The sequence below is a fragment of the Mus musculus genome, chromosome Y, assembly GCF_000001635.26.
Source record: "Mus musculus strain C57BL/6J chromosome Y, GRCm38.p6 C57BL/6J".
Classification (NCBI taxonomy): domain Eukaryota; kingdom Metazoa; phylum Chordata; class Mammalia; order Rodentia; family Muridae; genus Mus; species Mus musculus.
In genome coordinates this window covers 11,240,137-11,252,721 of record NC_000087.7, presented here as the reverse complement: position 1 = coordinate 11,252,721, position 12,585 = coordinate 11,240,137, and positions in this window count along the sequence as shown.

Sequence of the window (12,585 nt, the reverse complement as noted above, 5' to 3'; positions counted from 1 at the left end):
CTGTGCTCCATCTTCTCATGAAAAAACGCAAACCGAGCCCCTTCCCCAGATTCGAATCGGATCTGGGCCCTTACATTCCTTAGTTAGTGTGTCCTTGCATTTTATCAATGCATAAGAATTAGAAGTAACTGGATGCCAGTGGTGATCTGCTGCAGACTGACCTTTAATATCAGTTTGCAAAAAATTTAGATCAAATAAAGTAAAGGCAAGATGTGCCTTTGGTGACCTTGGGGGATATAACTGCCACTGTTTTGTCATAAAAGGCCAATTCTTTAAGGTGTGATGAGCACATTGAACTATTCCGTTTGCCATGGGCTTATAAGGAATTCAAGTTTTATGTTTGATTCCAAATTCCTTACAGAATGAAATAAAATTTTTACTAGAATAGGATGGCCCATTATCTGTTTTGATATGTTTAGGCAATTCTATTGCATTAAATACTTGTGGGCAATAATCAATTACGTTTTTAGAAGCCTTTCCTTTATTCAGAGAAGCAGAAAAAAGCAAAAAGAAATCCTGAACAAGTATCGATACAAACATGTTCATATTTTAGTTTTCCAAATTCTGCATAATGGGTTATATCCATTTGCCAAATATGGTTAGGCATAAGGCCTCTAGAATTGACTTATAAATGTGGCACTGGAGATAATGAAATACATTTAGGACATTGCTTTACAATCATTTCGCTTGTTCCTTAGTAATCTTATGTCTTGTGTTTGTGTGTGTGTGTGTGTGTGTGTGTGTGTGTGTGTGTGTGTTTGTGTGTGTTTGTGGGTATGTTATTAAAATAAAAGTTAAAAAAAAAGCTTTCAAATTTTGTAAGAAAAAAAGCTGAGAAAACTGTGCTGAGAAAGCAATCCAATAAGCAGCCTTTCTCCATGTACCCTGCCTATACTCCTACATGTGTCCTGTCTTGATTTCACTCAGTGATGGAGTGCAATGTAGAAATATAATACAAACTAAACCTTTTTTCAAAGGGAAGGGAGGAGATGGTGGATGGGATGGGGATTTGTTGAATGGAAAATGGGAAAGGAGCTATCATTTAAAATATAAATAAATCCCAAAATTAACGAAAGAAAATATAAGTCCTATGCAGAAATCCAAAATGACAACATGAAACTGCTCACCTACAATCTCCTAAGCTCAAATGTGTACGGCTTGGGCATGCATGACTTCCATCTGTGCCTGCAGGCCACTGAAATCAACTATGTGTATATCTACCCTGACTTCCTGGCACAGATGCTCCCCAAAATGAAGTGGGCAGTGATTGTACAGGGAGCAGACACTTCAATCTTGGCTGAGGTACTTAAAGATCCAACTGAAAGCTATTACCAGGACGAAACGTTTTTTAGGAAGATGTACCCACATGTGGCTTGAGATTGATGTATTGGATGGTACCCTGCAATGCTCAGAATCTGGACATCTTTTCCCTATAAGCTGCAGGATCCCCAATATGGTGTTGAATGATAAGGATACAGAAATATAAACTTGTTAGCCACCACACTGTGAGGTGGGAGTGGGTGCACAGGTGAAGGAACACCCTCATGGAAGCAGGGGGACAGGGGATGTGATAGGAGGTTTCTGGAGGAGTGGGAAACAGGGAAAGAATACAACATTTGAAATGTAAGTTAAAATATATGTAATTTAAAAAAAAAGACCATCCAAATAATGCAAAGTGAGGGGCCCATCGCTGCCACCGAATATGTAGCAAATGATGGCCTAGTTGGACACAGTGAGAGGAGGGGATCCTGGTCCTGGGAGGCTCTATACCCCATTGTAAGGGAATGGCAGGACAGGGAAGAATGAGTGCTTAGGTTGGTCAGTAGGGGGAGGAGGGGCATGTTAGTGGGTTTTTAGAGGGGAAAACATGAAATGGGATAACATTTAAAATGTAAATATAGAAAATATCTAATAAAATAATAAAATAAACAACCTTGGGAACAATAAGTTAATAGCAAAATAAAAAAAAATCAAAGAAGCTGGGTGTGGTGTTGCAAGCCTTTATTCCCTTGACTTGGTAGGCAGAAGCAGGCAAATTTATAAGTACAAGGCCAACCAGGTCTTCAGAATGAGTTCTACAACAGCCAGGCCTACACAGAGAAAACCTGTCTCAAAAAAAAAAATAAGAAAGAAAGAAAGAAAGAAAGAAAAAAATAAAGAAAGAAAGAAAGAAAGAAAGAAAGAAAGAAAGAAAGAAAGAAAGAAAGAAAGAAAGAAAGAAAGAAAGAAAGAAAGAGCAAAGCACCAAAGCACTCATGTGCATGCACTGGTTCCAAAGACAGCCCTGTCCAAATGATACAACAGCACATGTTTTCACAAAATGGATTCTGAACATGTCCTCAGATTGGTCCTTTGACTATACTATCTAGGTTATTCCCCTCATGGTCACAAGAAACAAAAGGAAGCAAGATAGTAGTCTGAAGCAGATATCAAACTGATGCCAAGACCAGCCTATGACTCCATTATGCTTTCTGTTTTCAAGCATCCAGAGAGTGGTTCTCAACCTTTCTAATGCTACAGTTCCTTCATATATATTCTTCCTCATGCTTGGTGAGCCCCTACATAAAATTATTTTTTACTACTTCATAACTGTAATTTCCTACTGTTATAAATCCTAACATACATACCTGACATAAAGATAGTCTTAGACAACTCCCATGAAAGTGTCACAAGGACTTAGAACTTATAGGTTGCCATTCACAGTGCCAGGAAATACTAGTAAGACTAGCCAGCTCCTTGATTTTTACACTTTCTGCCTTCCAGAACTGTACTAGGCTAGATGTGGTCTATTTTAGTTGTCTAATCATGTGATCATCTGGAGTTGTCTAAGACTATCTTTATGTCAGGTATGTATGTTAGGATTTATAACAGTAGGAAATTACAGTTATGAAGTAGGAAAAAATAATTTTATGTAGGGGTTCACCAAGCATGAGGAAGAATATATATGAAGGGTCTTGGAAACACACATACCCAAGTGGATGATGGAGTCTATTTTTCCTGTTCTGGAATCTTGGCAGGGATGAGTCAGCTCTAATGAAATAGATGAGAAAGGTAACTGGATGAATTCCTACTCAAAGTCATTGGAGACAACAGCAAATCTGTTTTGTCCTCATGGAGAATGGATGAGGATTTGATCTCCATTAAAAGGTCAATATATTGACTAATTTGATTCCTGCCTGTATATTTGTGTGTGCTTTGTACTTTTTTCTGCTTTGTGTTGTGTTCTGTGTTCTTGATTATTAACTCTAGGGTCCTTACCATACTTGCAAAATGAAACTTTTCTCAGTTGGAAGAGCTTTCATTTTTGTCCTCTGTATACAATATGATTCTTTAAAAAATCAGTTTTTGATTCCTTTGTACTAATAGTAAGATCAAAATTTCTGGGAAGACACTTTTCATTGAAAATACAGCTTTTCATTCAATAGATTCAAATTACTGTCCCCCCAAATCCTTCTACAACCTCTCCACTTCTCAACCCACCCAAATTCACACTTTTTCTTTCTCCCTTTATTAAAATGCAAACACGCATCTAAATAATAATGATACTATTAATGATACTAATAACAATAATAATGAAGATTAAGATACAAAATAAACAAATGAACCAGAAAAGAAGAAAGCAAACATAATAAAAAAGAGGCAAAGAAAAAGCACAAAAAATATACATGTAGACACAGAGACATATATGTTTACAAACACTCAGAAATCCCATAAAAACAAAAAAAACTGCAAACCATAATATATAAACAAAGGACCCTTAAGGTATTCTTTAAAGAACCCTGCAAATACCATATTATATAAAGGACCTCCAAGATTGTTATCCAGTTCGATTTTCATTTGCCAGGCAATGCTGAACTAGAGACTTAGATTTAAGCATGGTTTGCATACCCAGTGATACCCTAGTGGAAATTTGAATGTTTTCCTTTCCAAGCTACAAACTAGAAATAACTTCTGAGATAAAGATAGTGGCATTCATGCCCTTCCCTCTCTTTGCTTGGGCTCTTTCTATCTCAGACCTTGCAGGCTCTGTGCATACAGATACTGCTACAGACACATTTAGTTCAATGCAATTGATATTAGAAGGCCTTGGGTGAGAGTTTTAACCACTTCGACCTATGGGAGTGATAGGATGATAAGAAATATCAATGGCTCATTTAAACTTTGGTTGCTTCATTTTCTATACTCATGCTGGTTTGCAGCATGACCACCTTCATAGTCTCTGTGAGTTTTGACATGATGAATGAACAGGCAATCTTCAGAGGATGTAAAGAATTAAAGCTCAAGGAATGTATGAGGTGGCCCACTAGCCACTCAAGTAAGGTTACTAGCCACTCAAGACCGAGTGCCTGAACTTCATCTCTGAAATAATATACATGGTAGAAGAAGAGGATTGGCTCTTCCACACTGTCCTGCAATCTCTACACATGTGCAGTGGTTTGTGCATAGTTACACACATATGTACTTAATCAAACACACGTACCCATAATGTAAGTACATTAAAATGTATAAAACATATAAAAACAAGCAGACCTTCTACTGGAAGTTTCAAGGAGACTACATTTATAGGATTTGGAGCTTGTTTGTTTCCTACAAACCTCCCATGCAGAAGGGAGGTTTTACATCTACTTTCCCACGAGTAAGACTTCGCTTGAAGCACTTGCCTGGGATTCCTGTAGAGTTGGTTTTTCTCGCCACATATGAAGAAATCTCTGTGTATTCTGAGTGCCCTAGATGCTGCTGAACTGAAAAATGCACATGCAACACAGACTTCCCACAATTGCTGAAGGCAGGCCCTCCTTTCTTTCTTTTACTGTAGAAGTATCTTTTCCATTTTCTAAACAACAGACAGTAGTAGTTTCCTTCCTAACACAAATGTCTCTGGTTTAGTTAAATAGATTTATTAGCTTCAAATCAGACAATACCATGCAAGTTCATTTTCAGAAGCGTTAAGTGAAAATGAATTTGTGTTTTGTATTACTAACTGAGAGGCCAATTTATAACCACAAAGCACTTTAAGGTGAGTGGAAATAATATTTTTACAATTATAAAATGCATAAAATTCCATACCAAATTTTTATCAAACATACTTTATATGTAAGATCAACCAAAAATTAACAGACATCTACCAAGCAGTTAAAGCATACAACATGGCAATAAATTAAACAAAAATGCTTATTTATAAGAGGGAGAAGATAAGCTTTTATGGAATCTGCTTAATTTTATAAGAAAGAGAAACATCACTTTTCATCACATGCTCAGAATTAAAGAGGGGGAAAAGATCCATGTGATAATCCAGTTTTATGTACACAAAATTAAGCAAGATCCTCATAATTAATGTGTGAGTGCACAATGCCTGACTCAAATTCTATCATAGATGCTCAAGTCCTGTCACTGCAGGCTCACCAGTCTCACTGTATTATTATTATTATTATTATTATTATTACTATTATTATTATTATTATTATTTAATTGCTGTTGTTTTTCTTTTTGTTTTAATTAAATAATTTAAATTTAAAATTTATTAAATTTCAGTAGATGATATTCAAGAAATGTATAAAACTTTTCATATTGACCAGGGACAAATGACTTTGCACTAAAAAACTAGATCTCATTCCCCATATTATTATCTGGTAACAGTGTGCGCAAGCAGACCTGAGACCTAACAAAGTTGTCCTTTATTTCCTCATTTTGCTCACATCAGCATCTTTAAACCATTGCCAAGTTCAGAGGCTAAGAATATGCATAGTATCTTTCACAGACCAAGTCCTCATCGATGACAGAAACTGTGGCTATGTACTGTGTTTATACTTTATTCCTCACGATGAAGGAACAGCTGAAAGCAAGAAACTGATGCTCTAAAGGGCTTACTAAGAAACTTCCCTGGACAATATTGGTATGGATTAGTACAATTTGACTAAAAGAGCACTTTGTCCACCAGGCTTGGAAGATGTAGAAAATGTAAAAATATTAAAGAGAAAAATGTAAAGCTGTACTTGTAATATAGTTAACAAAACACCCATGGAAGGAGTTACAGAGACAAAATTTGGAACTGTGACGAAAAGTTGGAGCATCTAGTGATTGCCATATCCAGGGATACATCTCATAATAAGCTTACAAACGCTGACACCATTGCATACACTAGCAAGATTTTGCTGAAAGGACCCAGATATAGCGGTCTCTTGTGAGACTAAGGCCGAGGCCTAGCAAACACAGAAGTGAATGCTCACATTTACCTATTGGAATGGGTCAAACGGCCCCCAATGCAGGAGCTAGAGAAAGTACCCAAGGAGCTAAAGGGAGCTGCAACCCTATAGGTGGAACAACAATATGAACTAACCAGTACCCCAGAGCTCTTGTCTCTAGCTGCATATGTATCAAAAGATGGCCTAGTCAGCCATCACTGGAAAGAGAGGCCCTTTGGACTTGCAAACTTTATATGCTCCAGTACAAGGGAACGCCAGGGCCAAAAAGGGGGAGTGGGTGGGTAGGGGAGTGGGGGGATGGGTATGGGCGACTTTTGGGATAGCATTGGAAATGTAAACGAGGAAAATACCTAATTAAAAAAAAAGAGAAATAAAAAAGAGTTTATGGTTAATGAGCGTAAATTTTTGTTAAGATTAGTTCACATAGCCTGTCTTCCACTTAGCTCTATTTCCATAGCCAATGGGAGGAAATTCTGCCAGGCCTTGTCTATCATCAATATGAGTGGATGTGCAACTACAATAGCCAACACTAGGAGTTATCATGGAAGATCTCTTTTCTGAAGAAAAATTGAGGAAGAGTGGATTGGGGTAGCAGGAGTGAAGGAGAAATCATGGAGCAGAGAATAGAAGGAATACTAGGTTTGGGATGTTGATTGATTAATTTAAAAAGTCAGCTCCAGGACAGATTATTTTCTGGTGTTAGAGAAAAATCATCTCAACAATTACTATTAAGGAGAATTTTATTCTCTGAGATCCTAGAGTGAATTCGTATTGGTGTGTGTGTCTGTGTCTGTGTGTCTTGGTGTGTGAACCTACCATGTTGCTTAAAGCAGCTAGCACAATATAATTTGTCTTTCCTGAACTCACAAGCCAGGATTCACTTCTCTGACTACATGGCCATCTTAAGAAGAATCCTCCTGGCCAAGCAGTTGTTATTTCAACATAAGCCTGGGATTCAATCTACCCTGCTTCTAATTGGGACCAAAAGTATAAGCCACATGTGTTTCTCTGCCAGACTACTAGTGGATGAGACCCTGGAGTATCAGATGCATACCATGTTGGAGAGGGTACATCAGCTCCCATGCACTGACCTTATCAATAAATTAAATGCTCAAACTTTTCTATAGAGAAAACTGCTATACTCATTTAAAATTAAGAAATCACAAATTGTGCATACCTTTAGGCACAGGAGTGGTATGCAATCATTTAAAAATTCCAGTGTGTGTAATAAAAGCCAAAATAATCAAAGTCACTTTACTGCTCTCTTTTACTTCCACAGAGATGGATAACTAGTATGGACAGTGAGATCTGTAAGTTGACTTCAAATGCTTACAAGTTTCTTAGGTTTGTGTTGGCTTTCAGGTCTTCTTGTATTCCCCAAGCTTCCTTGAAAATAGACAATGTCAAGGGAGAAACTGAGGTGACAAATACCATGCTTACACTGAAGGAAGACACAGTCTTATCATCTTGTTCATGAATTTACCTGAATCTTTGTTTTGGTATTCTATGGCGGTCAACATTATAGCCACTGAAACTATGCCATGAATATTAATTCTTTCTGACTTCAAGGGCCAAAATAGCCTTTTACATCTCTTCTGAGAAAAGTGAAGAATTAAATCATAATCCATGGTACCTGAAACCAGAGGATAGTGTCTAAGAAAAAATTGCTATGGACACAGATGTAAAACAAAAACATAGGTATGGATACAAATGTCAAACAAATACTCATTTCTTTTATTCCTAATACAAAAAAAAATAATGTGTGGATAACACAGACAATGAAAGACAGTGGGAAGCAACTTATTATTCTATTGTATCTTTTTTTATGATATGAAACATAACTCTGCCAAATTTTCTAGATTTTAAACATTCTTTACATTCTGTCCCTGCAATATGCTAATTTCCCTTAGCTTGGCAATTCTGTCTGAGTTTTCTGACTAAGAACATTCTGGTGTCTGAGAAGCCTTGATCGTCTGTTAAACATTTTCTCACACAGGTTACATGTATAGGGATGGTCAGCAATGTGGGTCAGCTGGTGCTTAATGAGGTGACATTTCTGAAGGAATGGTCTCCCACATTCAATACAGTTAAACAGGATTCTCTCCTGTATAAAATCATTGATGTTCAACTAAATTTGTATTATGATTAAAGGTTTTCTGGCACCAGGAACACTGATGTAGTTTTATTTCTTAGTGAGTCAGATAATGTATTTTAAAATCTGAACGGTGTTTTTCTGCGTGTGAGGGTGCATGTGTGTGTGTGTGTGTGTGTGTGTGTGTGTGTGTGTGTGTGTGTGTGTGTGTGATATGTATTCAGGATCCAAAGAGACCAGAAGACCTAGAGATACAAGTAGGTTTTTATTCTTGTTTTTTTTTTTTGTTGTTGTTCTTTTGTTTTGTTTTGTTTTGTTTTCTAGACAAAGTTTGTTTGTTTACCCCTGGTTTTCCCAAAACACACTCTGTAGACCATGGTGGCCTCAAACTCAGAAATTCGCCTGCCAATGCCCCCACCCCCCAAATGCTGGGATTGAAGACCTGTTCCCACACTGCCTGACATTAGACAGTTTTTTTGTTAAACTATATTTGGTGCTATAAACAGAACGGGAATTTTAACATGTACTGTTCAAGAATTGAGCCATCTCTTTCTTCACAATGCAAAGAATAACAAGAATGAATAAAGTAGAAAAATATTGTATAATAGATATGAGGGCTTATCTATAATTGTTTAAGAGTTAAATAATAACAACAAAAAGTCAAACAGCTCAGTCTGGACATATGTATACAAATTGCCAAGTAACTTTCAACAAAATACACAAGCAATTCAATGAAGGAAGGCTATAAATGTCAATAAATTATGGGGAGCTAATTGGACAATGTGATGAGTGTTCTTGGTTTTGAACTTTACTGCATCAAGAATTAATTAAAATCCAACTGACTGGGCAAGACGTTAAAGGATTTTTTTCTTAATAATTTGAAATGGCAAGATCCATTTTGAATCTGAATCTTTCAAGTGGGAAAAGTCACCTTAAACCTGGCACACACTTATATAAATGTTCTGCAACCTATATGAAAGACGTGGAAGAAGAAAGTTTGTTTTCTTTGCCTGTTTGCCCTCATTGGGAAGTCCATTCCTTCACTGTCAATACAGGCCATTTTCAGTATTCCATAATACAGTGGAGACTACGTGAGACAATCCACCTCATTGACTGAATAACTATTAGGTTCTTAGAATATCAGTTGGTAGACAGCTATTTTTAGATCACACCCTGTAATTCACTTTAAAGTATATTTAAAGTACATTTAAAGTATATTATATAACAAAATATTATAAATGATAAAATATATTACATATGAAATAAATTATATATAATATATACACCATAGTTTTATAACATTATGCATATATATAATTTGTGCTGTATGTTTTGTTTCACCCGAGAGCAGTGACACATAATAGGTAAAAGAGTCAGCCTCACACTCAATCTCAACTTCAAACTGTATGTAAAATAATTCACAAGGGCATTAACTTAATGTAAGAACAAAATAAAAGATTTAGGAAAATTGGTGTATATGTACGATTAAGAGAGTTAAGAGTTCTAGATTTCATGGAAGAAATATTCATTCTAAGAGAAATAATTGATCCTCATTAAAATTAAGAACTTTCACACTGAGCTGGATGGTGGTGGTGCATGTTTTAAACCCAGAACTTGGGAGGCAAAGGCATGTGAGTTTGTGGTAAACCTGCTGTACAGATTGATCTTGAGGACAGCCAGGGTTACACAGAGAAATTGTATCTTTAAAAAACAAAGAAAACAAACAACCCCAAAACAAAAAATAACATAGATTTTTTTTTCTGTAGCAGTTCCTGACTCAACAGTGAAGAAGCAATCTAAATCAATTATAACCCAAAAGGTAATATCTCCCAGGGTGTATTTTTCACCGTTACAGTCCAGATTACACAACATATAAACAAAGGAAAGGAGTTATAGTTAACCAGTTAACCTAGACATGTGGTTAGCTTGTAGATGACCAGCATTACAACACTGTAGAGTGTCTTCTTCGATGGGTTAGCTTAGCCCATTCTTCCTCAGATAAATTCATTTGTATATCGTCAAATATTAACATTCCTGAAGAAGAGAAAGGACTTGAATTTAATACTGAGGCAGAAGCAGTTGTTGTACCTGTCTGTGAATCATGGCAGGCTGCATGCTGAGGAAATTATCAGTAATGAATTTAGGTAGAGAAACTGAGATGACCAGCGGTAGGCAAGTGGACCAGATAATTGTTTGTAAATTATCCAGTTTCCACTCTGACCCTGACAAGTCTAGTCGCCTGGAGATCAGTAAGGTTGAATGTACCAGAGAACACTAGGGGTCTTAGCAGCAGGAAAAATCTAAAATGAGACTGCCTGAATTCAAAAGGGAAATGTTAAAATAAAATAAAACAATAAGAAAAAGCAATCTGATTTTCTCCAGCCCCTCTATGGTCCAGTAGCCTGCATGGCTCTTTAACACCAACAAACCACTAGTAAACACTAGTGTTGGGCAGATTTGTGTGTTGCTATAAAGCTGCCTTGATCATTTGCTGTCTTGGGTGTTATCCTTCATGAAGTTATTTCTCTCTTTTCCTTCTCTGTAAAATATATAAGACTAAACTTAAAAGCATTTTCTGAAGTGATACATGAGTCCCAACCTCTCTATATAAGATCTGGTTACCATGAGTCAGCCAAAATAAACTCTGCCTGACATTTTTAGGTTGGATTCTGAAAGAGGTGGTTTCTGTTGTCACTGGGGTGTCACTTAGTTCCCCATTCACTAGCAGCACCTAGAACATGGCACTAGGGTACAAAGGCCAGTGGAAGTCCTCCTCTCTCAACTCATAGATGTATTTTTATAAAAAAATATTAATCCCAGCATCTCTTCAACCTCTAGAGAACATGAATGCTAGCCTAGGCTCCTATACCTATCAATACTCTCAATCACCATAGATGGAGAAAACAATATATTCCACGACAAAGCCAATTTTACACATAATCTTTCCTTAAATCCAGCCCTAAAAAGAATAATAGGTGAAAAACAACAACACAAGGAGTGAAACTACACCATAGAAGGAACAAGAAAGTAATCTTACAACAAATCCACAAAAACATGCTTCCACCTCTAAGAATAAAACTAATAGAAAGTAACAATCACTTTACCTTAATAAAAAAAAAAAAACTAAAACAATACAGCAAAACCTAAAACCATAAAAAACCCTAAAATTATTAAACAAACACTAAATGACCCAAAAAGCTATTTTTTTAATTCTTAATAAATATTTTTAAAACCCTAAAATTCTATAAATAAGAAAACACAAGAACTCTAAAAAGACCTTAAAAAATTATAAAACTGTGTCTTTCTGCACAAAATCAGGCCATTCAGTCTTCCTTCACTGAATGGGGAGGGCTCACTATCCCTCATCACTATCTAATAAGGTATAGACAGTTGATGAAGGATGAACAGTCAGTTTTCATCAAAGGTATTGCCTTTGAAGGTGAAAGATTGGCCATGCTCTAGTGGAAGCCAGATGTCCAAGAGTTTATGGTAAACACAAATGATTTTGAATGGATTGTAACAAAAGAGAGAAGATGAGATATGAAGTTGGCAGGAGAAGTTAGGTGGGAATGGGCCCTGTTTTGTCCTGGGAGGAGTTACTAAAAGAATTGGAAAGTAAATTCCATCAAAATATTTGCATGTAATTCTCAAGGTATTAAGGAAAGTAGTTCTTAATATACCATGTCTGCACTGAACACATACAGACCACTTATATTGCCATCTTCTAAATAACAACTTATTATACAGCAGTTTCATTACATTGAGGGCAAAAGTAATCCAGAGGTTATTTAAAATAAAGAAAAATCTAGGGAGATGGCCCAGGGGTAAAGCCAAGTGTTTGGTCAAATTTTCACCTGCAACACTGGTGCTTAGGAATGGGAGTGGAAGAGACAGAAGGATGACTGAATGTCAGCCTCACTCCTAGTTCAGCAAGAAACCCTGTCACGAGGGGAAAATTAGGGACTGAAGTAACAGAAAACAGTATACCATTCCCAATCCTCTGCACTTACCTGTATATTTCTGTATGCATACACACATCAATATGATTACTGTATAAAAGAGGTTACTTTGCATAAATTATAGGCAAAAGCAATGTTGTTTTGACCTAGAGACCTGAAGACTTTTATATCATTAGGGTCCTAGAGAAACTCTCCAGGTATAGAGGATGGGTATATCTTCTTCCTGTGCAAAGGAAACCTCAGTTAAGTGTGTGTGTCAGTGACTCTAAACATCTTTCCTCCTCTAGATTCCTATTTATAACACACAATGTTCTGTAAATAATGAAAATAT